The 26,666-nt window shown below is 34.9% G+C and overlaps 1 long non-coding RNA gene across 1 annotated transcript in view; it reads right to left on the reverse strand.

The window, feature by feature from the left end:
* Positions 1-26,666, reverse strand: part of LOC107517046 — a 276,036-nt gene that overhangs the window by 25,621 nt on the left and 223,749 nt on the right. The gene's annotated exons all lie outside the window — the stretch shown is intronic.

The following is a 26,666-nucleotide window of genomic DNA, read 5'->3' on the forward strand; positions in this document are numbered from 1 at the left end:
CTCTTCTGTGGCAATGGCAGATTGGCAGGAGAAAAGAGACTAGGTGGAGAAATGTCACACCAAACCCAGAGTAAAGGGACAGGGAAGTATCCTCGCTTTGAGTGAGGGAACTTGTGAAGTTACATGATAAAGGTCATGGATACAGGTAGAGAGTTGTGGCAAATTATTTACTTCACCACTCATACCAGTGAACACAAGAAGGATATTCTAGATCCTGAATTAGGAGGCCTTTTTTTCTAATATTTGATACCTGGGATTTACATAAATAAGTTGATGACATTACATAAAATCCACCATCCATCCTTTCTCTTCTGTAATTAGGGAAGGTTAGTAAATATGCAAGCAACAGCAATGGCCCTTTTCCACTGAAGTCAGCCAACATACTCATAATGATCCTAAGAAGCTTTCTTAGGTACTCAGATAAAGGAATGTAACTAGAACAGATTTCTTAATTCTAGTAGTCTTCAAAGCTTCAAGGTCTGAAAATTAGCCCAGGAAATGTATTGAATATAGAACAAACAAGATGTTGGGATCATCATTAATATATAAAATGGAGATACATTTTATTTCCATTTGGCATTATTTTTATGTAAATACTAAACTCAGTCAATTATATGAAAGCTAATACTTCATTATTCTGTGTTTCAGTCTGTAACAGTGTTAACTGTGCTGTAAATTCAGCTGGTGAAATGAGAGAAAATGAGACGTTTTTATCTATGTATTTCAATAAAGCATTGAAAGATAAAGAATGTTTTAAACTAGAATTATGAATATTATAGCAATTAAGATTTAGTTAATGTCTAACTTTACAATTAAGATTTTGGGGATAAGAATAATGGAGACCATAAAAATTGAGCAGTGCTGAAACTGGATATAACATGGCTTGGGAAATAAAAAGGACCATAGAACAGTCCTAAAAATAGAGAAAATAATAAAAATGATAATAAATGCTAGAAATGAATATTTAAAATAAATATGCATATAGTATTTATTTTATATATGTAATATATATGTTTCACACATATTTAATATTACTATGATATCAACTTGTTACACGTATAAATTATATATATGTAAATTTTGTTATATATAATTACATACATTATTAGTAATAAATAGACACTAGACACTGATCTAAGCATTTTACATGTTAACTCATTTGATTCTCCCACCAACACTACGTGATAAGTGACATTATGATTTCTATCTTAGAGCTGAGGTACTCAGATAAAGGAATGTCAAACAATTTGCCCAAGTTCATACAACCAGGAAATGGAAGACTTAGGTTTCACCTTCAGGGATTCTATCTTCCCAGTGCACTCTCTTTATTACTATGACTCACTGTCTGTACAGTGCAAACCATCCTGGCACTTCATGAAACTCTCAGAAATACACTTTTTTGTGATTGTCATCAAAGCTTTGTATGCCCTAACTACAAATCTTAGAGCACGGCAGTTCCGTATTAGCTTATTTTGGATTTTTCAACCCCTACAGAGCAGCTGTCCTGTCTCCCACCATCTCAGAGCAATAGCATATTTGTCTTTTTCTGGATTGTAGTATTTTACTATGGTCAAGACTCTTTAGGTAAATTATAAATAATCTTCAACTAATAATATTCTAAAAAGTGCAACTATTGCTCTAAAGGTGGGGTAGGTAGATTATCAGACAGCATTGCTCAGCCCAGTAGGGAGAAGAAACAAATCTGATTGTTTTATCCTTGGATCTATAGATACTGCTGGTATTTTAAGTAATTCTTTCAAAAACTATTGTATTTTTCATTCATACTTGTTGGCATCCTATAGGTAAGGGCAGTATATTCTTAGGAAGTCAAGTAAAAAATCCATTTACATTTTCAGATTTTTATGTACATTTGTAGATTTTTTAAAAATATTGACAGCTCTGGCTTTTGATGCTCTGGTTTCATTTATTCATCAAATATTAATCACCAACTTTGTATGCAAATCAATTATTTGCATATATTAAAAATAGCATACAAAGTTTTATATTTTATCAGATTTATAAAACAGAACTTTCTTTTAGAGTTCAGTATTAATGACCCAATGATATCAATAGTTCGTATTTGCTGAAGGAGATAATTAGATACTATTGAACTAATATTGAAAAAACTAAAAGATATAGAATTTTTAGTACCTGAAAGTCAATTCATTCTTTTTAAATTATCTATAGAAATTGGACAACACTAAATTTATCTGGTTGATGAATTAGCTGCTTCTTTAAGAACTATCAAAATATCAGAGTATGATTGACACACAGGAAATGACATTTTTTTGTTTTGGTTTTTCATTTAATATGAAGAGTTCTCTAAGTAGTTTTAAGAATCAATTATTAATAGGAATCGAACCCTGTAAAAAGAAAATATGAATATAACATTCAAGACACTGAAATAATTCATTTTATAATTCATAGGTATATATACTCTGAATTTGCAATATTCTAATATTTTGAGCTAATTTTTGTTGGAACTGCTTAATTAGTTGGTGAATTCTATTACATTTTAGTCAGTAGTTGTGTTTCATAGCCAGTCCATTAAGGCATCAAGATTTACAGATAACATTAAATTCAGTAGTCTCTGATCTATATATATAAGGTTGTGTTTCTCAAACACGGTTCCTGGTCCAACAGCATCAGCAGCACTTGGGAGCTCGTTAGAAATATAAATTCTAGGGGCCCACCCCAGACCTACTTCATAATCAGAAAGGCAAGGGTAAAGCCCAGAAATCTGTGTTTTATCAAGTTCCCTAGGTGATTCTTATGCCCACTAAGGTTTGAGAATCACTGCTATGATCATTGTTTTTACTGAACCGGGGGGTGGGGTGGGGGGGGGTGGGGGGGTAATACATATAAAATCATTCAGAAACTGGAAATTCAATCAGCCCAAATTAACTGAATTTTTTAACTTTTCCTGTTTGTGCCTTAAAGTTCCAAAGGAGGATTTGGAAGAATTTAATTATTCATGATTTACTTAAAATCAGTAGCAAATTTATAAATATATCAGCCAAATTTAATAACACTTTAAATAATTCTTTCCACTTAGCTTTTAGTTCCTTTAATAAAATAATGAATCCCTATTGGTGGTGTTAAAAAAAAATCATTATAATCTGAGTTTAAGAAATATAAATTACAGCTTTCTGCATTAGTCCTGATATACAGTGATGAACATGCAGATATCCAGACATGATGTTACTTTATTCTTCAGTTCAAATATTAGGTACCCCAAATAATACCAGATCATTTATTTCTATTCTTGGGTATCTTTTTTTATACATATGGTAAATAAATATATCTTAGTTATAAATATATTTATCAATCCTACAGATGAAATTCTCTTTTTTCGATCCTTTTGAAATATGGTAGGATATAAATAAATAATAAACAATTGCCTGTTCTTAACTCTTGCACTTAATTTATTTCCACCACATTGAGTCTCTACCACATTGCGATGAGCTCCAGAGCTGAGTAAGAACAGCACACCTGACATAATGAGAGAACAGAGCTATCACTGCTTTTGGATTTAATGACTTAACCACTAAGATCTTTTTTCATGAATGATTAATCATTTCAGGAATAATAGAAAACCCAACAGTCAACCAGCAGGGAAATGATGCATTTGTTCTTTCTTCAATCTCAAAAGCATACTCAACCCAATAATCATTTTGTAAAAAGAAATCCAAAACTCTTGAAACTAACGTTAAAGTGTGATAAAAGGTCTCCTTTCTTATATTTTACCTCATAGTCTTTAAGGGGCCCCACTACAAGCAGTGGCTGCACCATTGGTGCCTTTTTGCTCTAATTTGCATCAAGGACTTGGAACAGGCCCTAAAAATGCCCTGGCATGACCTTCCTCTGCAGAACTACTTCAGAGCCAGGGTACTCCCCTGAGAGGAGTGACTACAGGCCTTTAAAATATGTGGTTTGTCCTCTTCCACAGTGGCCCATGACCAAAAAGTAGCATTCACCACAGCTGACCAGGCACCTTTGATTGCAACTTGATAAAGTCTACAATAGAGCATCAGAGACTGGACCGAGAGAATACATCCACTCCAGTTATAAACAACAATCAGTGCTAAAAGCAACTTTTTATAAATGTGAGAATGTCTCCAACTCCAAATGAATATATTGATATTATTTCCATGTGAAAACTTCAAAATAATAATTTCTGAGGCTAGGATGATCTTGGCTCATGAGGTACTTTCAATTAGAATCTCTTCTACACATGTCATATGACCCATGTGCCTTTGCACAACCACTGTATGAAGGCAAGTAGTAACACCTGGCATATTGACCCCCTAGTATATGCCAGGTACTCTGCTAAGTCCTTTAAATTTATTATTTTGTTTAATTCTTCTCACAGCCTCATGAGGTAAGAATATTATCATCCCCAGTTAGATAAGAAGTATGCACAGAACATGTTAGTAATTTGCCCATGGTTACAGGGTGGGAAAAGAAAAAAATCAGTCAGCATTCAAGCATGGAACAAGCAACTAAGTCAACAGTTTATACTCCAAGCATTCAGCTACCCACAGTTGCCATGTCCTAACTCAGCAAAAGTAGAAACTGCCTGAAGAAAATAAAGTTAACCTGTCAGTAAAACTCCAGTTTGCATTCTTTTTAAAGATTTCTTTTTAGACATATGTCTCATGCACTTGTGATAATTACAGTGGCGCAAAATTTACACTCTATTAGGTAAAATTGGATGGCTGAAATATTCCTTTATATTTGGAAGAAAAAAAAAGTGCAGTAAGATGCCAGGGATTTTCGAATAGTGGCATTTATTTAAATGAAATAGATATAAATTCTACTCTGGTATGTGATTATTTTGTAAGCCAGTATGAGTAACACTTTCTAGGGATAATGCAAGTTAAAGCTTTCAAAATGTCAGCATCAAAATCAGACAACCATATATGGATTAGAGTGAATTCTTAAGTCTTACACATGGAAATAAATAATACGTGTGAAGCACAGTGTCTCTACACTCGCTCTAAAATCATACATTTTTATTGTAAGTGTAAAGAAAAAATATTTCATGATTAGAATTGATCAGTATGATCCTGTTGACAATATTTGACATTTCTAAACCATTTTATGAGGTCAAATGAAATGTCTTTATATCTTTATATCACAAGGGAAAACATATAAATAAATACATAATTAAAAATATCTCAGTGATATGTTTCCAAAAAACTTTAGGCAGCTCTCATTTACTCATTTTCATTTGATCTGAGGAAAAGATATGTGAGAGCTTTTCCTTGCACTCTGCCTTGCCAATCAGCATGACATCCCAGTTTTGTTTGAAAGCCTTTCTGTTTTTACCATATTGAAATAACAAAGTTCAGAAGAAAACACATTGTAGAAGGCAGAGATGAATGGGGAAGGTGAGGATTGTGGGGAGAATGGAAAAAACAAAGGCCATCATTGGCCCAGCTATCTTGTAACTAAAGACAAATTTCATATTCTAATTTTATCATCATAATATAGAGCAAGTGTCCCCAACCCCTGGGCCTTGGACCAGTATCAGTCTGTGGCCTGTTAGGAATCAGGCCTCACAGCAGGAGTGAGCAGCAGGCCAGTAAGCAAAGCTTCATCTGTTTTGTAGCTGCCCCCCAGCACTAGCATCACCACCTCAGCTCTACCTCAGATCATCAGGCATTAGATTCTCATAAGAACACTGGTCCTGGTGCCAAAAAGGTTGGGGACTGCTGATTTTCAGTTTTAAAGTGTAAAGAACAAAGAGTGTCCATATTTCTGCCAGAGAAATGTGTTTCTTCTGAATATATACATAAATGATTAGACCAAAATTGTTCAATGTAACTACCTATTATTACTAAATATTACTACCCAACATTAGGAGTTTTGCCTCTTTTCTAATGGTCTTCATGGAGGTCTTTCAGTGATAAATTTATTTACACATTAAACAAGGTTTAGTACTTAGAGGTAAGAGGGTATCACTCTATCCCTATTCAATAAATAAAATGTTTATTTCCTAATTGTTAAAATATTAAACAGGATAATCTCACCACAGGATTGTTTATGTGAGTGAAATGAAATAAATGAAAAGTACTTTGTGAACTCTAAAAGAAAAACAATAGAAATACTAAGAAGATTACAGTGTTTATTATGTATCAGGTACTCTTGTAAGCACTTTACCTGTATTTTCTCATTTAATCTTCATGACGATTGTATAAAGTAGGCAACACTATTATTTTTATCAATTCCATTTTACAGATAAGGATACAGGCACAGAAAGAAAGGTTAAACGACTTGCTCAGAGTCACACAGCTAGCGACAAAGACAGTATTAAACAAATTTTATTCATACCTATTTCCTTCTATTCCAAGCCTTCTACATTAATTCTTAGATTCATAGCTGAGCCTTACTGAAATGCAATCACTGCCTGAATCTCTTCCCATTTAATTTGCCTTAATGGTGACTACGATGATCATGATATCAATAATGTTAGCCATAATTTCTGTGTGCTAGAACTGTGCAACATACTTTATTATAGTCTATCATTTAATTTGCTGACCTGCCATAGACAAATCAGTCTTTGAGGTCCTGAGTCACTGAAATGCAGAACTAGTAGTATATTTAAGATACCTCTTTCCTACCAAGCAGCGAGCTCTGGAGTTGACTTTCTGTGCCTGCACCCTAGGCAGACAATCCTTTGGGTGTGGTTTATAAGCCAGGCTTGCTGCTCTGGCTCCTGACTGTCATTCTGGTTCCCTTCGAATCTGGATCCTGGTCCTGAACACTATCAGGATAGTGGACATTAGTTCTCCTGCTTTTGCAAATAATATCTTAATTTTCTTTTATGAATGTCCTCACCCCATTGTACACAGTCTTTTTTAACACTAAAAAAAAAAAAAAAAAAAAAAAAAAAAATGGAGGTGCCTTTTTTCCTAGTTGAAAGGTGCTTATATGATACAAGTTGACCCATGTGGAAAACTCCCTCTCTAGAATTAGAATCCTGTACAAACCACTATGGAAACAGTACGGAATTTTCTCAAAAAACTAAGTACTGATCTACCATATGATCTGGCAATCCCTCTCCTGGGTATCTACCCCAAAGACTTGAAAATATTTATCCAAAAAGACACATGCATGCCAATGTTCATAGCAGCATTAGTCATGGAAACAACTGAAGTGTCCTAAAATAGAAGATTGGATAAAGAAGATGTGGTAGATATATACAATGGAATATTAGCTATAAGAAGATGAAATATTGCCATTTATTACAACATGGATGGATCTTGAGATAATCGTGCTAAGTAAAATAAATCAGACAGAAAAACTCAAAAACTACATATCACTTATATGTGGAATATAAATCTAAAAGCAACAAAAAACATGACAAACAGAGACACATGAACAGTGGACTAGTGGTTGCCAGACGGAAGTGGGGAAGGGGGAAGCCTGATGGGTAAAAGGGGTCAATATATGGTGACAGAAAGAAAACTTCATTTATTATTTCCTATGAGGTGATTTTGGTAGTAATTAGAAGGACCAGGCAGGCAATACAGCCCTGATACTGATTGCTACATTATTCTACACATTTGACACTATATAAGGCCTCTTCCTCTATATCTCACTAGTTTAAGAGAAGAAGGAGATAACCAAATGGGAAGGGCATCAGCATATGAAAATAAGGAGTACGAAAATAAGGGCACAGCTTACTTTTCCTTCAATTTCCAGAGTCACTGTTTACTGTGGCTGTTTCAAACCTTTAATCATTCAAAGAACAGATAAACCCTTTTTTGGCTCATGGTTATTTCTGCTGACAGTACAAAGGGTAATTCATGGCTAATACTAATGTGCATTTAAAGGGATTATAAGGGGAATATTTTATCTATATTTTCTCTTCCAAATGAGGCAAGGGAAGCATAGCAGTAAATGTGATCAATTCTGCCAGAATGATGACAGAATTTATTAATAGTCCAAAGGACTATCATCATGTCACACTGTTACTCAGAGGGAATATGGAAAATCCATTAGAATGTCAAAAAGTATATTATAGAAGCAATGTTTACAAGAAGCGTATTCTTCTGAACAGGCAATTACATAACAAGAACTAGATTGGATCCCTGCTACCAGAAGATTCAACATGATTTGACTTTCACCAGCTTCACTTTTGAAAATAAAATTGCTGGCATTGTAGCAATTATGGAAATGATAAAGTAGGTAGAGAAAAAATGCAAAAGCATTTAGGACATCACATTTTAGAAAATATTGAAAATATAAAAAGTTAAAATAATGTTTAATAAGGCAAGAAGTTATGGATACAGAGGTTTTCTTTCCCAAAAGTTAGTCTTTTAATGAGTAAATATTTAAAATATTTCCAGATATAACTGATCCTTGTCCATCTCCTTACAGCATCATATACTTGCCAAATGTTGATTATAACTGTTATAACTTGACCTTCATTTAAGATGATTTATTTCTCAGTGACTACAAAGAAACAGTGTCATGACTAAATGAGCTTCTCGAAGTACAAGCAAGCCCATTAATAAGTAATTTTTCTACATTCATTTACTATTGAACTCTTTTAAACCAACTATAGATCATATACCTTTCATAACACCATTGAAGAAGCAACAGTCTATTATTTTTCCTATCTTATTTCAATTTAGTTTAGTTTTAAATTATGATATCTGAAGTCTGACAAATAAGCACTGCAATTTTAACAAGTATCCTATGATGCAGTAATTGTACTTCTAAGTATATAATCAGAAGAAACCCCTGCATATGTGCAAAAGGGAAGATTTATTAATTCCAGAATGGTCATAGTATTACTGGTTATAATAATAAAATTCCAAATTCTTATAAATCAGAAAGTGGGTAAATAAATTGTGTTACCTTCTCTCAATAGAATAGTATCCAGCAGTTAAAACAAATGAACTACTGTGATATTAAGAAATCTCAATGAAAGTGAAAAATAAGTCAATCCCAAAGATGATATAGCATGGAATCTTTTTCATAGAATTAAAAATAATTAAAATAAAATATATACGTTCATGAATGTATATATGATAAACTATATAAAATGGGAATTTGTGAAATAATAAAATTGATTTAGAATGAAGCAAACTTCAAGTTTGCAAAAAGAAGAGATTAGATAAAAGAAATCATATGATTAGGTATAGGCTATTTTCAAGGACTTCCTAGATTTTGTTTTAGATTTGTGAATGGCTATTCTATTATAAGGAGATAATAAAGGAAATAAAGAAAGGAGGAAAAGATGGGAAAGAAAAGCAGTTTATGGAAAGACAGAGTGTAGCCTGACCCCATGACCATGATTAATCCAATTCCGCACATCCACAGAACAAAAACAAATATACAAACAACAATAATAGAACAAAAGTGCAAAACCTCTTTATACAGGAGGTTTTTTTAGTAAAAATACTGGACTTATTTCTTTATCTTTTGCAAATTGAAAAGAAATTGAATTGCACACTATAGTGTCTTTTTTTAACCAGATATAGAAAGCATTTAATATATAGCTTCGAATTTTACAAAGGTACCTTAAATTAAGCCTGTTTTGTACTAATTCTGATTAAGTCTCATTTGATTATTTATACTAAGAAACAGGCAGTCCAGATACTTTAGCCATAATTCAAGGCCACTAGCAGACCTATGAAGTGGTCCTGTCACTCTGATTCTATATTACCCTGAGTTGGTGGATTTGTTTGGTCATGCAAGGAGATAAAATAAAGTTCCACCAGAATCTCAAGTGGGAGTTAACTGGGGATAAATAAATATACCCTTCGGCTAATACTAAATAAAGGCTAAGTTTGCTGTGAAGTAGTTTTAAAAAGTGTCTAATTCCTTTACAACTCTTTTGAATGATATGATTTACATAATATTTGAGGAGAAATGTTAATCCTACATGCAATTACATAATACTTGAGAAGTCAAGAAACTTTATAATATTAACATTTAAAATCCAATAACTTTCTGATAAAAGACTCATAAGTATTCCCTAAATACTAACAATAAATGGTATCTACTCTCGCTATTCAAAAAAGAAAAAACATAATGTGAAAATATAAAATACTTTAGAAGTTACATAGATGGAAATAACTCAGACCATGTGCTATTTTGGGAAATTTAACTTTATATCCATAGAAGACCATTTTACTTCCTCTGTGTTACTTCCATCACTTTATAGTTTACTTTCCAGACACCGTAACCAATACCCTTTGTCATAGTGTCTTTGGATAATAGGAAACATCGTATAAAAGTAAATTACTGATGTACTCCGTAATCTAGCATTGGAAGGTAAAATCCTCATGTGCTGAGAAACATAGTTTTTGTTTGTTCATTTGTTTGTTTTGTTTGCAACCATCAAATGTTAAATGCTTATTGATTGCTTTGTTTATTCAATGGATTGCTATTATCCACTTGGGCTCTAGGAGCACAGTTATTTATTGGTCATGTTAAGGCACTACTTATTGTTTGATATCGGCTACCTCTCTGAATGTTTCTGTAGCTGTATAAGAGTAGGTAGGCCCAGACTCTCTAGTTGGTCCTAGTATCAATGACAAGATGAAAATACAAGGTCACTAAATTACTTGAATTCAATTTGCAAACCCAGTTTAATATTTATTTTGTGAGAAATATTTTTGAACCATTTCCCTACATTATTCAGGATGCAGAAAGTTGATTCTCAAAACCAATATATTTTCACACAGCTTTACCTTCATCCCAAGTAGTCACTCCTCCACCTTACATGTATCTCAGTCCTCAAGTCTTCCAAGCATTTAATCAAGGGGCACCTTCTCTACAAAACAGTTCCCCTCATCCTTCTTTATTTCCTTTATTATCTTTTTATAATAGAATAGCCATTCACAAATAAAAGGATTGATTACTTCCTGCTCTGTGATCCCATTATAGCCTGTACTGAGTTTCATCGTAGTGTGTGCATATCTATGTCCTCCCCGACAAAGACAGTGGCAGATATAGCTACAGTTCTCCAATTCGGGATGAGTGCTGTGATCTGTTTTCCATATCCTACACCCATTTGCAGAATATATCTGGAGAAATCACATGGGAGGGCCTAATTGTGCCATTATGTATTCATTGTTATTAATTTGAACATAGGTGCACACTGAATCTCTTCTGTTTTTCTCATTACTTAACTCTCATCTCTGAAAGAACTATCTCAAACCACCTTTTTTTCCCTTAGATCTCTGACTTTTCATTTTCCCTCACTCACAGCAAATATCTTGCCCCATACTTTGCATAGAAATTTGAAAAACAGGAATTAAATTCCTGCAACCAAACAGAAACCTATCCATCATCTAAAATCATCTTCTTATCTTTATCAACTTTGTAATAGAGATATGGTTGTCTCCCCCTATGAAAGGTGATGCAGCTACCCACATTATGCATCACATTCTATGTTGAACTTGGCCCATATCTCCTTTATCTTAAACTTTTTCTCCAGTGATTTTTATAGACTCCACTGGAATCAGGGAGCTTATATCAAGGGCAGTGCCTCAAAGGTCTTCAAAGGCCTATCGAAAACAACTGCTATTATGCTTTTTAATAACACTGAGTCTCTTTTTTTCCCCAATATATTTCTACCAATAGCTTCACTGAAGTTTGCTGGGTCCTCTCAGGGAACCAATTTGAGAGTTAGAGTCGCCCATGATAAATCCACTCTAAAATTTCCATAATTTATTTGCTTGATCTTCTACTTTAACTCCAGGAATTTTATGCCACTTTTACTTCATTCAGTATAGGCTACCCTTATATATAAGTTTCAGTCAATCAGCCGAGAAAGCAATTAAAATTTCTGACTGACTAGCTGTAGAACACAGGCAATAAGAGATGCCAGGAAGGGACATAAGGCAAACTGACTCCCCTTACAAGGTACTTATCTCCTAGGGATCTCAAGACAAGGCTTTAATAGCCTGAACAGAGTGGAAAAGAGGTTCTGTTCTGCCAGCAAGACACTCTATGAGTTATGTGTGTTTAGGATTCTCCTAAAAGCCTTATTTTTGATCCTGGTGTCCTACTCATTTCCATTCAACATGCTGTTACTAAGAAATCTGACAAAGATGTGAATTCAGCTTAATCTGAAATTCAGCAACCCAGGGCATTAGACAGGATGTTTTATTATTGGCTATGTCAATCTTGCTGTTACAACGAATACTTTTTACACAAACACAAAAAGTCCCCAATTCTCTCACTATGCCTTGAACCAAGAATTTAAAACACATTTTACCATTTTTTGTTACTAAGCTCCCCAGTACAGCTAGAAGCAGCCAGAATTCCTTCTGTTTCTTGTAATCCTTTGTCCTTTTACTCATTCTATATCAACAATTCATGTTTTCCAAAGTCTTGTTTTCACTAGCCATTTCATTTTAGAGGATAATTTAAGCAACTGTTTCACATACTCTGCCATTAACTAATCCATTTCCCAGTTTTGTACTAACTGCATCTTCAGGGCCTTCAAACTCGACCAGCTTAAATAACACATGAACTAATTTCCGTTTCCTTGAGGGCTGTTGCCTTTCCTGGGACCAAATACCATGTTGCTCAGAATTCTTAATAGCAAACATCAGAAAATATTCTAATTTACTTAAGGAGAAAATTAATGTTTAGAGGGGTATTATGGAGCTCATATAATTTAGGAAAGGGCAAGAGGGCAAGATTGTGAAGCTACCCATCCAGGAGCACTAACACCGCACCTCAGGGCCTGCTCTGGAAAAGATGTGTCGCCATGTCACTTGGAGCTGATTGCCCTTGGGACTAGATACCTGATGCTCTACTTTCTTCTTCTCCACCCCAGAAAAAAACAAAATCTGTTATTACATGTGCCAATACTAACTTTTTAATGCAAACCTCAAGTGGGTTCAAATGATTGGAGAAATCTAAGTTCCATGCCTGCATCTGAAACTATAAGAGATTCTCAAATATGGATGGATAGTCTATCCTTTGTCTTGGGAAGACAGATTAATAATGTGAGAAATTACCAAAATATTGGGAAAATATTGGGCCATCATAAGTGACAAATATCCACTTCATGGGCGATGTTAAGATGGCCTAAATTGATATCATCTGTCCTGTGGTAGACATTATTAGTACTCACAAAAAAATGTTCTGGATCTCTTCCTGATCCTAGGTAATAATTGGAAACTACACTTACCTCCTTATAGAAGTCACCACAGTTACATAATTTACTTCGGTTGATGGAATATAATCTAGTGACAGTGTCGCTAGATTATATTTTTGAGCTAATATGCCTCCTGCAAATTTTCTTGCCCTGCCATGGTGAACACTGAAGCCCCCAAGAGATGTGGCAGCATCACAACAAAGTAAGGTTTTAATCAGTTTGGGTGTCTGAGTGAATAATCTAAAAAAGCTCCTTTCTCAACTTGCAATGAACATGTAGCACAAGGAAGAAATAAACCTTGCTGTTCTAATTTTCTGAAGTTTTCCTGTGACATAATCTAGTCCATGCTGACTGACAGAAGCTCAGACCTCTCTTCTGACTCTACCTTTTAATATTATACATACCTAGGAGCTCGTCATTATATGAAGCTTTCACACAAGCACTTTAAATTCAACATGTACAAAACAGAACTTAGGAACTTTTTCATAAACTATTCTACCTTTGATATTTCCTGCCTCCAAAAACCGTAGGTTTGTTCCATCTGAAAACTCCAGGATCTTTCCTGTTTCTTCCCATTTTGTATTACTCATGTGTGGTCAATTTGCAAGTGTTGCGGTTTTCACTTCTTCTATGCTTCTGTAGTCCTGAACCCCACTTCCAATAGCCTAGTCCAAAAAAATCATCATCTTTTACGTGATTTAATAAAATAGCCCCATATCTATTTGCCCATTGTTATTACTGTTTTATAATCCAGATTCCATGCTACAACCAGCATGATTCTTTTGTCTATTTTTAAATATAGATTTAAAACTCTTTATTAAAACCTATCAATAGCTTCTCATTTGACTCCATGTAAAGGTCAGATTCCTGACAGAACTTTAAGGTTCTGCATGGACTAGCCTTACACTCATGATATCTTCACTCTTGTTTCCAAAAGTGCTGACTTTCGGTTTTTAGATGTACTATCATTTTTCTCCTCTCCAGAGCTAATGTTCCTGCTCTCAAATCCTCTATCTGAACCCACTTCCCCAGCTACCCGATATGTCCTCTACCACCACCATGACCTCTATCTTGTTATATTAAGTCACTCACTAATGACCATTCACTCTTTACATCTCTACTTAACTTACTGCTTCAGGAAAATATGTCTTCATTCCTTGATCCTCCAGACCAGTTACATTTTCCAAAATTAGTTCATACTTAATATTCACTCTTGTCTTCCTTTCATTATAATATTTTTGGAGTTTGTCTTCTCAAAATAGTCTTTAATTTCCATGGAAAAGAAAGCATTGGCTTGTTTGCCATTGTTTCTTCTATGCCTAACATAATACATGCTGTCCATAATAATTTTTTTGAATGAGAGTCTGAAGCTGAGTAAATTATGACATCTAGAAGATGCTTTCGCTACCTTACCATAATTCCAGATTCTACCTAGCTTTAAAAAAATAAATAAATAAACTTGGTAGATTTAAAAATTACCCTGTTGTTTATTGTTTAGATCATGTTATCTGCCCATCTGTTCTTTATTTTGTTTCATTTGTCCTACTTATATCCAGTTTATTGCTTGCATGGAATTATTTTAGTTTCAATCTTCTTAATTGTTTGGAAACCAGCGGTTGGTTTATTCTCATATCTCGTGCTGGCACACAATGCTGACAATTTTTTGGATTCAAATATCTGCAGAAATTATTAAATATTCTCCATATCTGGAGAGTTAGAGAAGAAAACAAAAAATTCTGATATTTAGATTTTCTTCTCTTGAAAATTTAAATGAAAGCCTACTTTGGATTAAAAAGTATCTGCAGCTTGTGAATATTCTAACTCTTACATCCAGAAAGAATTTTGGCAAATATTAAAACTTAGATTTGAAATAACATCTATTTGAAAATTTGAAAATTTTTAGTATTTAATATGACTGATATCATTAACAAAACTTCTGTTGTTCAAATAGATTCCAACTATATAATCTTGTTATATTACAGTCTAAGTAGAAATTAGATAGAAATTAGAATGGATAAATTTTCATATAGATTAAGTTAGGTGCAAATGTGTCTGAAGCATAACCGATTGGTGGGATGTAGGACAGGAGTTTAAGAACCCATTCAAAGAGTAATTCATGAGTTCTAGAATATTTGGTCTCCAATCAATAAGTCATGAGCCAATGAGATTTCTTAATGAGCATCATGTATGCGATAGATAGTAGCAATTTGGCAGATCCGACAGCTGACTTTTGAAAGTGAATCCAAATTCTCCACAGATCCCTCTTGCCTTCCTTCACAGTGTTTCTCTGAAGTGTGTATGGGAGCTGTCATAACATGTTCTCCCATACCATGTTGAAGATTTGAGAAAGCTGCTATACAAATGTAAATTTAGGGACATTAATGGATTTTCCCCTGAAGCTACCTGGATATTGTTCAGAGAAATAAAGAAATAAACATTGCAGCAAACATATAAGAGGAAGACTTAAAAAGTAGTTGCAGTGTGGTCTTCTGGCACATTATTAAAGAGCACTTTGGTGTAATTCCAGTGTGTTCTGCAATGATTTCTTTTTCTATATAAAGAGATTTTTAGAAGAGGCATATATGAGTCGAGAATAACTTAAATCTTTATTGTGAACAATAGAAGTTGCCTACCCCCATGGCTAAGTCAAAGATCTTTTTAAGAATTTTATTCCAAGTAGAGAGATTTGTAGTCTGTCAGGTCCAGGGTATTACAATATAATCTGAAACCTCTTAAAATCTCTCTTGTGGTGAAAATTGAAAACTTCATCAGTATATCTGCTTTGTTTATTGTAGTTCAGAAGACCTATTTCATGTTTCTTCTGTTGGAAGTTATTGGATATGTGTCACTGTGACCAGGAGATATGAACTCTTCTAGAGATACGACATAAGCCTCAATATCTATATTAACCATGTGTCTCTGATTCTTTGGCATTTGGGGCTTTGATGACCCTGAAGAGACTGCGCCACCCAGAGCTAGCCAATTCCTAGAGGTAGTAAACTGTCTGAGAGTATACCTTTCACATGCAAACCAACCAATCCAGAGCCTATATCCAATCGCCTCCTTTATGGGGGCTCTCACAGGGTTCTCACACTCTGAATCACTACTCACCTGACTAATACCAGGGCCAGGTATCAGATAACGAGGGATGGTCCCTATATTTCAGAGCCTGCTGAAATTATTCAACCCAGACAGCCCTAAACCTTTTTAGTTCGCTCTGACCATTTTTTCCCTATGGAAACCACAATAAAGGCTATAAGCCATGGGCTCCTCTGCTCGGTCTGCCGCATTCTAATCTTGCTGCTTCCTCACCGGCCCCCTAGCATGGTGTGCCCCCTCCCCTCCTGGCATCTATGAGATTCACAATCTCTCTTTGCAAGGCAATCATCCTCTGTACTGTTGGCCTCACCATGCCTGAATAATAATAAATCCTACATTTGAAAACAATATCTCAGGTTGTACAATATTCCCAGGGACATCAATGGTCACTCATTTGGTCTGAATAGGCATCTCCATTCTGGATACCTTTTAAGGTTATCAACAAGTTTTCTAAATCAAAGCTACCTGCACCCAACCTCCTCAAATTTATACTAGTCATTTTAACTAGACTAAAGAATGACATTACTTGAGAGTGATAACATAATTATTGTTCCTAGCCATATCTCATAAGAAAATCATCTCAATTCTTAGGTACCTAACAGAACACAAGATGTAGAGAAAACTGGGCCTACACAGGTAGAATAACTTAAGAATGAGGCAGATGGAAATGCCCTAGAGAGCAAGCCCCAAGCAGCCAGAGCACAGACTGGAAAAGGGGTGAGTATGAAAGAAGAGGGCACCGGAACACCAGGCAAACTTCCGACAGGTTCAGGATTTTAGAGAAGGCCCAACTGTGGCATTAAGTTATCTCCAGATATTCTTCACTCACAATTTGATATTTTTCTAAAGTCATTCTTTTTATAACACCACCATCTGTTTTCATTAGAAGAGATATTGTACAATTAGTATATTTTGATTTGACAATTTAATGTGCCTTGCCCCCACTCAAAAGAAAAAAATGTAAAGTGAAAAATGTCTTATATGTACGAGATAAAACTTGCCAGAATTCAGCTCCTTGGAGGGAGACCTAGGGATAGGTTGAAAGCTCTAATGATTTGAAAAGAACAGGCAACTCAGTCTCCAGAAGGCTAAACTTAAGAGTTCTGGAACTCAGGAGCTGAAAACAAAGCCTATTCTCATGTGCAGTCCTTTTTCCAATCTGTGAAGTTCTCCTGGTTTGATCGACATTCCAAGAGCACTTTATATTCTATGTCCGTCCGACCTTACTCACCTAAACTTTATTCTCAACAGATGCCAAAAAAAAATTAGTCCTGTAAGTCATGTCATTCTGCTTAGAATCCTCCAGTGGCCCATTGTCTGTCAGACCCTCTTTCCTTTCACTCTCTTTCCTCTGCTGAAGCTACTCTGTCCTACTTATTGTTCTAGAACATTCCAGACACATGCTCACCTCAGATTTTCTCTATTTGTTGCTTTCTATATCTGGAGAATTTTCCTCCCAAATATCCATTGGAACCCCGGTAAATGAAAATGTCTAGAGACAAATGTACGACCTCGGATTTTTGAAGTCTTTTCATAAATGTTGTCTTCTGAAGTCCTCTCAAACCACCGTATGTTAACTCGCAAGCTTGCCCTGAACAAGCATCGTCAACTTCCTACCCTGTTTTATTGTTCTTAATATTTATCAACTTCTCACATGCCACATGTTATTTATTTATTTAATTTTCATATCTACTCTCACTAGGTTACAAAACACTAAAGATTAAGAGTTTTCATCTTTTTGTTCATTGTCTTATGCCCCATATAAAGCATGCTACGCAGTGCCTGACTTATATAGGTGTCAGAAATATTTATTAATTGAATAAATGAAAGACATTATGTTAGATGGTTGAGATATAGTTACGCTTAAGCAGATATTCATATCCTGAGGAACTCCAAATATGGGTGGGTGGTAAAACAAGTGTTTTAATTGCTCATATATCTATAACACATTCTTGTAAATTTAGGTTATGAGAAGAAGGCAGGGCGACTGGTACCAAAGCAGTGGTGCTGATGACTCCTAGAAGAACTATAAGGGCTGAGAACAAGATGGCCCTGTCCTTCGGAGGAGGAGGCACCTCTCCTGGTCACTGACGGATGGCAATAACATGAAGCCATTGCACACATGATGACTGGACATTGTCAGCGCCCATTTTAAATAATCATAGCGATTGAAAATTCAGATGAATAAATGAAAGATAGTTTTTCCTTTTACAAAAATTCTATAGAGATGCTCAAACTAGTGCTAATTTCATTGAAATATTTAGAGTAAAGAAAAAAGAAGAAGCAACTCCTGCTCTAGTCATCATTTATTGAGCTCCTAACCATATCATTGTGCTTGGAGCTGAGAGAGAAAAGGATATAAATTAAAGCCTCTAGGTAATTTGAAAGGTATCAGTGAGTTTTCTAAATCAAAACTACATGCACTGGAGAGTAGACCTGTCTGCACATGAATAATTTGAATAGAATGACAAAAAGATTCACTCCTTAAAACAACTTAATTATCAAAAACTCATTAAAATAGAATGCAAATTCTTAATGGAGATACTTGGTATCAGTAAGAAGTTTAGGAGAAAGCAAAGATTGTTTTAAAGCAAGGCATTGGAATTTCTCTTCATTTTTTCTTATATTTAGCCTTAAAGATACCCAACTGCTCTAACTCACATCTCTAATGATAACGACTACCACAGCTGTATTTTCTAGGTACACTGAACTTAATTTCCCCCGAGCACTCCATGCCCTGGGTTAATTTCTCACATTATTGGGTACCTACCTACCTTATATACATAAATCTTTCATGAAATTCCCTTTTTTTTCCTATCAATCAAATCTCTGCACATCATTTATAGCATAGTCACATGCTACTTCAGTGAATTATCCCATCTTCCCCAGCTTGCCGGCCACTCCACTTGCCCATCTGTGCTTTTATAACGTGTGAAATCATTTAAGCCTTATTAGTTGAGTACTTTCTCTTGTGCCAGACCCATTTCTAGAGTCTGGGAATGCAAATGTAAACAAAACAGAAAGAATAATCCCTTCCTGCATGAAACTTAAAATCTGGAAAGTGGATTAGGCCATGTTGTCAAGCAGTGACAAATGCTATTGAAAATAAAATGGTGCAACACCACAGAGTCCTTCCCTAATTTCCTCTTTACTATAGAAAGGAATGGGGTAATCAGGTAAGGATTCTGGGGAGATGGCATTAGAGTAGATACTTGAAGGGAGCGGATCATAAAAATATTAAGTGGAAAATTATTTCAGGCAGAAATACTTGCAAGGGCCCTGAGGCAGGGACATGTTTGGGAGCTCTAACAGGAGAAAGTAGATCAATGTGTTCTGAACAACATGATGGTGGGGAGAGAAGTCAGAGAAATAGTTGAACCAAATTATGTCATACTTTTAAAAATTTACATTAAAAAATAAATACCTGAGTACAAAACAAGTGCCATCATTATCTCTTAGCAGAGATATTATTAGTATCCAACAAATGCCTGGCACATATTAGATGTTCAATAAATGCTTATGGAAGGAAGAAAGGGAGGGAGGGAAGAAGGAAAGAAAGAAGGAAAGATTAAATTAATAATAGGCTTTGTGATTCTCGAATCTAGTTAAAAAGCTCAAATGGAAAAGCATTCCTCTTTCCAAACAGTACAAAAATGTTCATTATTATTTCAGTGAAAGGTGCACATTTTTCTATTAAAAAAGTTTTTTAAAGGTAGGATTCTACCCATGTTTCAATACTAAATGAATGGGCAACCTGAAGGCGGCTTCATTCTCCAAAAACTGATGAACTGGTTTTAAAGGTTATGGAAAACAAGAAGGAAGAATGGCTAACATTTACTGGAAGTGGCCAATGTCTTTAAAAAAAGATAATTATCCCTGCTTTCTTTCTTAGTGGATGGCACTGTACTCTCCTGGGCTTACAGAAAGTCAAGGTCATTGAGCAGATGGTCCATTACTGGGATAGAGTAAAACAAGATTAGTCTCTCAGCTGAAATTAATTTAGGAAGAAAATTTTCACTTCCACAGATGTACTTGAAGTTGGCACAAAAATGAGAACATGTTGAATTTAAATCAATTTCTCTGATTCCTTATGTTTTCTGTTAACTGTTAGTCAAATTCTTTTCCGCTGCATTTGGCAAAAAAACAATTAAGAATAAACTTCAACCCTAAATACAACTATTAATCATCTAAGAAGCATTTGTAACAAGACTTTGTAAGGGACTTTATTTAACAACCCTAATTCAGGCCCTGCAACCAGAAATGTAACATTTGAACAATCAGTTTCACTCATAAACCAATCCATTGAATAGAAAACTCAGGAAAAATGTACAAGTCACTGTGTCTGAGTCACTTGACTACATTATAAAATTTACAAACAATGAAAGCATGCAAGTCCCCTTGCCTAGAAAGATGATAAGGATGTCTTCATGAGTAATTCCAGATAGCTATGATGTCTCTCAGAAGTTTGGGCTAAAACCAAACCCACATTTAGACATAGGCTTAAAGTACACATCCAGTGATGTCTGAACATATGATGGACATTAAAGAACTTCCACTTAGAATAGGTTTAATTCCTGGTACCCTTTATCACACTCTTATTTTTATATTACCTGTGGGATCTGTTTCGATCTTAGGGTATTTGTTGGTAAATGACAGTTCTATTTTTGAGTCGTTCAGGTTGAAACATTGGAAGTCACCTTAATTCCTGTTTATCTCTCTCACTCCACATCTAAGTCATCATTAAATCTTGTCAGCTCCATTTTTAAAATATATCCAGAATCTTTCTACTTTTCACCCCTCTGTTGCTATCATTATTTCTCTTCCATATTATTCCAAATAATCTAACTTGCCTCCCTGCTTCTGATCTAGCGCCTGCTCAGCATCCACATGGATGTAGTAAATACATAAGTCCTACTACATTCTTCCCCTTCTCAAATTCCCAGTATGGTTCCCCATCAAAGTAAAAGATGAAATCAATAGACTATAAGGCCCTATGTGATCTGTGTCTCCTAGACCCCTTTACCTTTCTCACCTCATCTCCTACAACTTTCCCCTTTATTCACTCTGCACTAGCCATACTGGCCTCTTCAATGTCTCTGGCACAAATCAGATATACTTTTGCTTCTGGGCCTTTGCATATGCTGTTTCTCTCTGGAGTGCTTGTCTCTGGGTATGTGCACAGCCCACTACTTTACTTCTTTCACGATTTATTGAAATGTCACCCTCTTGATGAGATCACCCTCTCTAAAATTACAATACCACAACACACATGCCTGTCTCCCTTCCTTGTTGCATTTTAGTCCTAGTACTGATTCCAACATAATAGACCATATGTTTTACATACATATCTTAATTGTCTTTTCCCCCACTAGAACAGAAGCTCCAAGAAGGCAGAGGTTTTTCTATGTCCACCGGTACATCACCCAGCAACTAGAACAGTGCCTGGCATATGCAAAGAATTTAATATTTGTTGAATTAATCAATCAATTTATTTCAGATTCTCCCTACCTAAATACTTTTGTTTATAAATAATACTCTATAAGACTTAATTTGGTGTTTTGGCTAAATAGAGCATTTGTAAAAATTCTTGCTCTTTTTGTTTTAGTTATACAATGAAAGTCAAAGAAAATCAAAAATCTGAAAAGTGAGAAATTTAGTGTGAGATGAGGAAAAGGAAACATCGTGTGGGGGCAGGTTACTAAACCAAGAGGCTTGTCTCCCATATCTTTATTGTTGCTTAGTTAAACCTCTGGAACTAGAATGGAACATTCAGGAAAAGTAAGAATTAAGTTCTCATCCCACATCTCCACTTCTGCTACAGGTTAGACAGCTGACTCAAACTCTTTGTGTGTTCATTTCTTCATATGCAATGAAGGAGTACAACTAGCCGACTCCTTAAGGCCTTTTCTTAAGTGTTACTGTCATGATTGCTTACTTAGTAAAGTTTTTTATTTTCTTTAAATAATAGAACCAACATGAGAAATCTCTACTATCAGCAAGAAATTTAACAATATTAAGTATTTTACAAAAGTTTAAGAGATTGAAGAAGCAACTCTTGAGAAAGGATGAAACTAAATATAGGAATCACTCAGCATCAAGAGTCTGTGGGTGTTTCACTAGAGCTCAGCCATTAAAGTGATGCAGGATCCAAGCCCCAGGCCCTGTCCCTCTGTTTACATCTGAAAGGAAAACATCACTAACCAAGTGTGAGTCAATTGTTCACCCCAGGGCAATCTGATATTGCCAGAGAATCAGGGAAATGTGACAGAACTGTGGTTCCCATGGAACCACAAGTAGGAGACTGTTCTCAGAAAAGAGGATTAAGGAAAACTCCCCCAAAGTGTCTATTGAAACTTAAAATCCCAGTGTGTTTAAAAGAGCAGGTTTGACATCAGCACCAGTTATGATATCGTATGTGGAGAGCACTCTAGTCAGATGATACTTTTTTTTTGACTCTGTAATCATCAGTATTAAAGTCAGTAATTTTTTTTTTCTTAATTCAAATGGCAGATTAGTTGCCAACATGAAAGTTAATCTTAGATGATTGTCAAAATGATGTTTAGTCACTATCGATCTCAGTAACTTTCACAGCTCAATTTTATAAATCTTAAAAACCAGTTTATATGCTTTCTCCATTCCCCCTTGTATCCCAGACCCCACATTAAATAGAATCCTCTTCCAGTACATCTACCTCTAATGGCCAAACTTAGATAAAACTTCCTAGACACGAGACTTATTTTCATATTTTTCTTATTATGTGGTCAATAATATTTCTGACCGAGATAAACTGCGAGAACATTACTGATTCCTCTCAATCCCCTTTGCCTCACCACTCAGCCAGTGTCTGAAAATTTTACTTTAGGGCAGATCTGAAAAATAGTCAGCATTTATTTCTAAGTGTATATGTGTGCATGCTCACATGTGCAAATGCTTATTATTTGTTCTTTCACCTAAAAGCAAGCACAGTAAGTTTTAACTGTCATTTATTTGACATATTAAAATGTCATCCAGTCTTTATCCCATTATAACACAGAGCTTGTCAGCAGATTTTGAATTCTAAGAAGCTACGTGTTCTTGCCAATCTTCTGGCAAGTTAAGTTTAATTTCTAAATAACAGCAAAAAATTCAATCAAGATTATTTTGAGAGGAAGATTTCTATTCTGATTTCTCCAAACCAGAATTTTTGTAGTCTCTAGAAGCTGAGTGCTTATTCTGGTTTCTAAACTTTCTTCTATTGATATATATATATTTTTTTTCCAGATAACACTGGTAGAAATTAAATGGTTCACTGATTTAGGAGAAATTTTACTCTTCGCTCAATAGTTGAAATTTAAAGTACTTCCTCTCTGCCCTCCTTGCTTTTACTTCTGACAAGCTTCAGGCATAATTTAAAGCAGGAATCCAATATATCTAAATGTTACTGTAATAATATAAAAATGAGCTTTCCATAGAATCTTTCCTTGAGACTCATTGCTCAATGATGCCTTCTCCATTAAGTTTAATGAAATGGATAAGTAGTCTCTTCACAACAGAAGACTACAAAAAACTAGGAAAATCTCCAATATAAGCTTTAGGAAAAAATGAATTATATCAGAATGTAAGCTGGACGCCAATGCTAGATGTTAAATAGACTATAACATCCTTAAACACAGGAAATGTTAAGACATGGTAAAAATGTTTTGATGACAGAATATGGGTTAAGAGTAATAAATTTTGTCATTCTAATTAAAGTAAAACCTATTTCCCCAAAACTTTTGCCTTTTACCTTTTATGAGATTTAAAGTTGTAAGAACTCCTCATTATAATTACAAATATAATGAAAAGAAATGGAAAGGCTTCTAAGAGGTAAAGTAAAATGCACAGGTTAAGTTAGCTTTAGAGAAGCGCCTGAGGGGTTCATTTACTCTCAAACATTTGGAGAACTGTTCTAGAATGCTAGTGACCAACTGTCCTACATTGACACAAAGGACAAACCAAGAGACAAGGGGCTAAAATTCTAATTGAAAAAGGGGAATACATTTTTAACTGTGTAAGGTAGTGTTTTAAAAACCTAGGTGAGTACAGGTTCACCTGGGAGCTTTAAAATACCGATGCCCCAGAACAATTAAATTAGCATTAGTATTTTTAAAAAGTTTCTCAAGTGATGCTCACATAAAGCTAAGGCTCAAAACAATGGAACACTGGTATGAGGCGAGAAGATTCTATGAAATGACTTCAGTGGAGCATATTAAGAGTTGAGCAAATAAGTTACAGACAAAATGAACATGTTAATTGTTTTCTAAAGATGTTTGTTTTCAAGTCCCACCTCAATAGGAAACTTCCATTTTCTCCAGATCTGTGATTTCAGAAGGGTAAAAGTGCAATTCTGGGTTCAGAATTTAAACATAAAGTTGAGGCATTGTTCCCTGCTTCCTGTAAGGGGTTACTCATTATAAAACCAAACCTAGCCTTCTAAAATTAACAGAAAGAGAAGAATTGTTAGATTAAGTAGCTCTGACTCTGTCTTCCTGAGATTCACCTGCTCTTTACAGTTGTATCATTTTAAATACTATACCTACACCAATTGACTGGATCCTAGAAAAATACTACCTTGATCTCGCCTTCTGCAGTTTGGTTCAAATGTTTCCTTCACCTTTGGAAGAAAGCTGGAACTCCAAAGAAAAAATAAACCAGTAAGAGAGAATCCAAATTGTATAAACCTAGACATGTTGACAAATCCAAATTCTATTTCTGCCACAGCCAGACTGTTCCAGTGCCCCCACTGCCTGGTAACAACTACATTCTAGCCCTCTAATATAGGCACACATTGCAAACATTTGGCTATTCTATTTCATTTGCTTTTACTCTACCTATTCCCATATGGTAAACCGCATAGTTTTGCCACATAGGTATCTCTTCATCTTCTACTTGATTTTCTCTCTGGTTAAATCCCAGGTAAGAAGATTCAGTGCTTTAGTTTACAAGAGAATAAGAAAGAACAAGAGGATAAGGAAGAGAGAAGGAAAAGGAAGAAGAGAAAGAAAAAAAGGAGAAGAAAAAGAATGAGAAGAAAAGAAGGTAGAGGAAAAGTAGAAATAAAAGAGGAGGAGGAAGAAAAGGAGAGACCTAAATTCTTTTATAAACACTATGTGTCAGATGCTTTATTTCCAATACATCTATATATTATTATGATCATCAAAATAATCATGATTATTGAGTACTGTTTTCCAAACAAAGATACAACAGCTTGGGGAGATGAAATAAGTCTCCCAAAAACACACAGATATAAAAACCAGCCTGAGATTCATATGTGATCCCATCCTATTTCACATCTCATGATCTTTCCACTAGCCTTGCTAAGTCCTATTTCTGGGCAAAATGAATTGTATCTCCTAGAGTTGCCACAAGTCCCTGATATGATGATGTCATAATATTCCACATAAGCAACACTGGAAATGATTATACGATAACTTTTAAAAAACAATAATAGCAACATATTAGGTGATTATAAATGGATAAAATAAGTTACAGCAATGTCACGGGAGAAGGAGGGAGAAATTGAGACTAATTTCTTATAAGGTGCATGCATTACATATTGAGTATAGTATTATTTGAAAGTGAACTTAAAATAAGTAAAAATGTAAATTGTAGGGCAACCACTGAATTTTTAAGAATATAATCAAGATGCTGAGATTGGAGATAGAATAATATAAAATGGTCGTGTTAAACCAGAGAAGTCAGAGAGAGATGGGGGGGAATAAATCCAATGAATAAAAAGAATTTCAAACATGGCAAATATTAATTCAACTATTTCGATAATTACTCAAAATGTGAATGGTCTAAATAAACCATTGAAAGGGGTTGTTAACGTGGATTTACAAATAAAAGTGACCCAACTACATGTTGTCTGTAAAATCCTACTTTAAATATAAAAGTTTTAATAGTTTAAGAGTAAAGTCATGGAGAAAGAAATACCATACTAACATTAATAAAAAGAAAGTTAGAGTAGCAATATTGATTTCAGACGAAAAGGACTTCAGAATAAGAAAAATATCCAGATAAATAAGAGCATTGCATAATGCTAAAAATCCATTTTTTATTCTCCGAGGAGACTTAATAATTGTAATTATATACGAACGTAAAAAAAAAAAAAAAACAAAAAACAAAACATGAAAATACATGAGGCAAAATGATAGAACTGAAGGGAGAAATAGATAAATTCATTCTTAATGGAGACAATACCACTGCCTCACTATTTTATAAACCAGGCAGGCAGCAAATCAGTAAGGATCAGCAGTCCCCAACCTTTCTGGCACCAGGGACCAGTGCTCTTATGAGAATCTAATGCTTCATGATCTGAGATGGAGCTGAGGCGGTGATGCTAGCACTAGGGCTAGGGGGCAGCTGCAAATACAGACGAAGCTTTGCTCACTCACCCACCGCTCAAATTCTG

This window comes from Rousettus aegyptiacus, unplaced genomic scaffold (assembly GCF_014176215.1).
Source record: "Rousettus aegyptiacus isolate mRouAeg1 unplaced genomic scaffold, mRouAeg1.p scaffold_m13_p_1, whole genome shotgun sequence".
In the NCBI taxonomy this organism is placed as follows: Eukaryota; Metazoa; Chordata; class Mammalia; order Chiroptera; family Pteropodidae; genus Rousettus; species Rousettus aegyptiacus.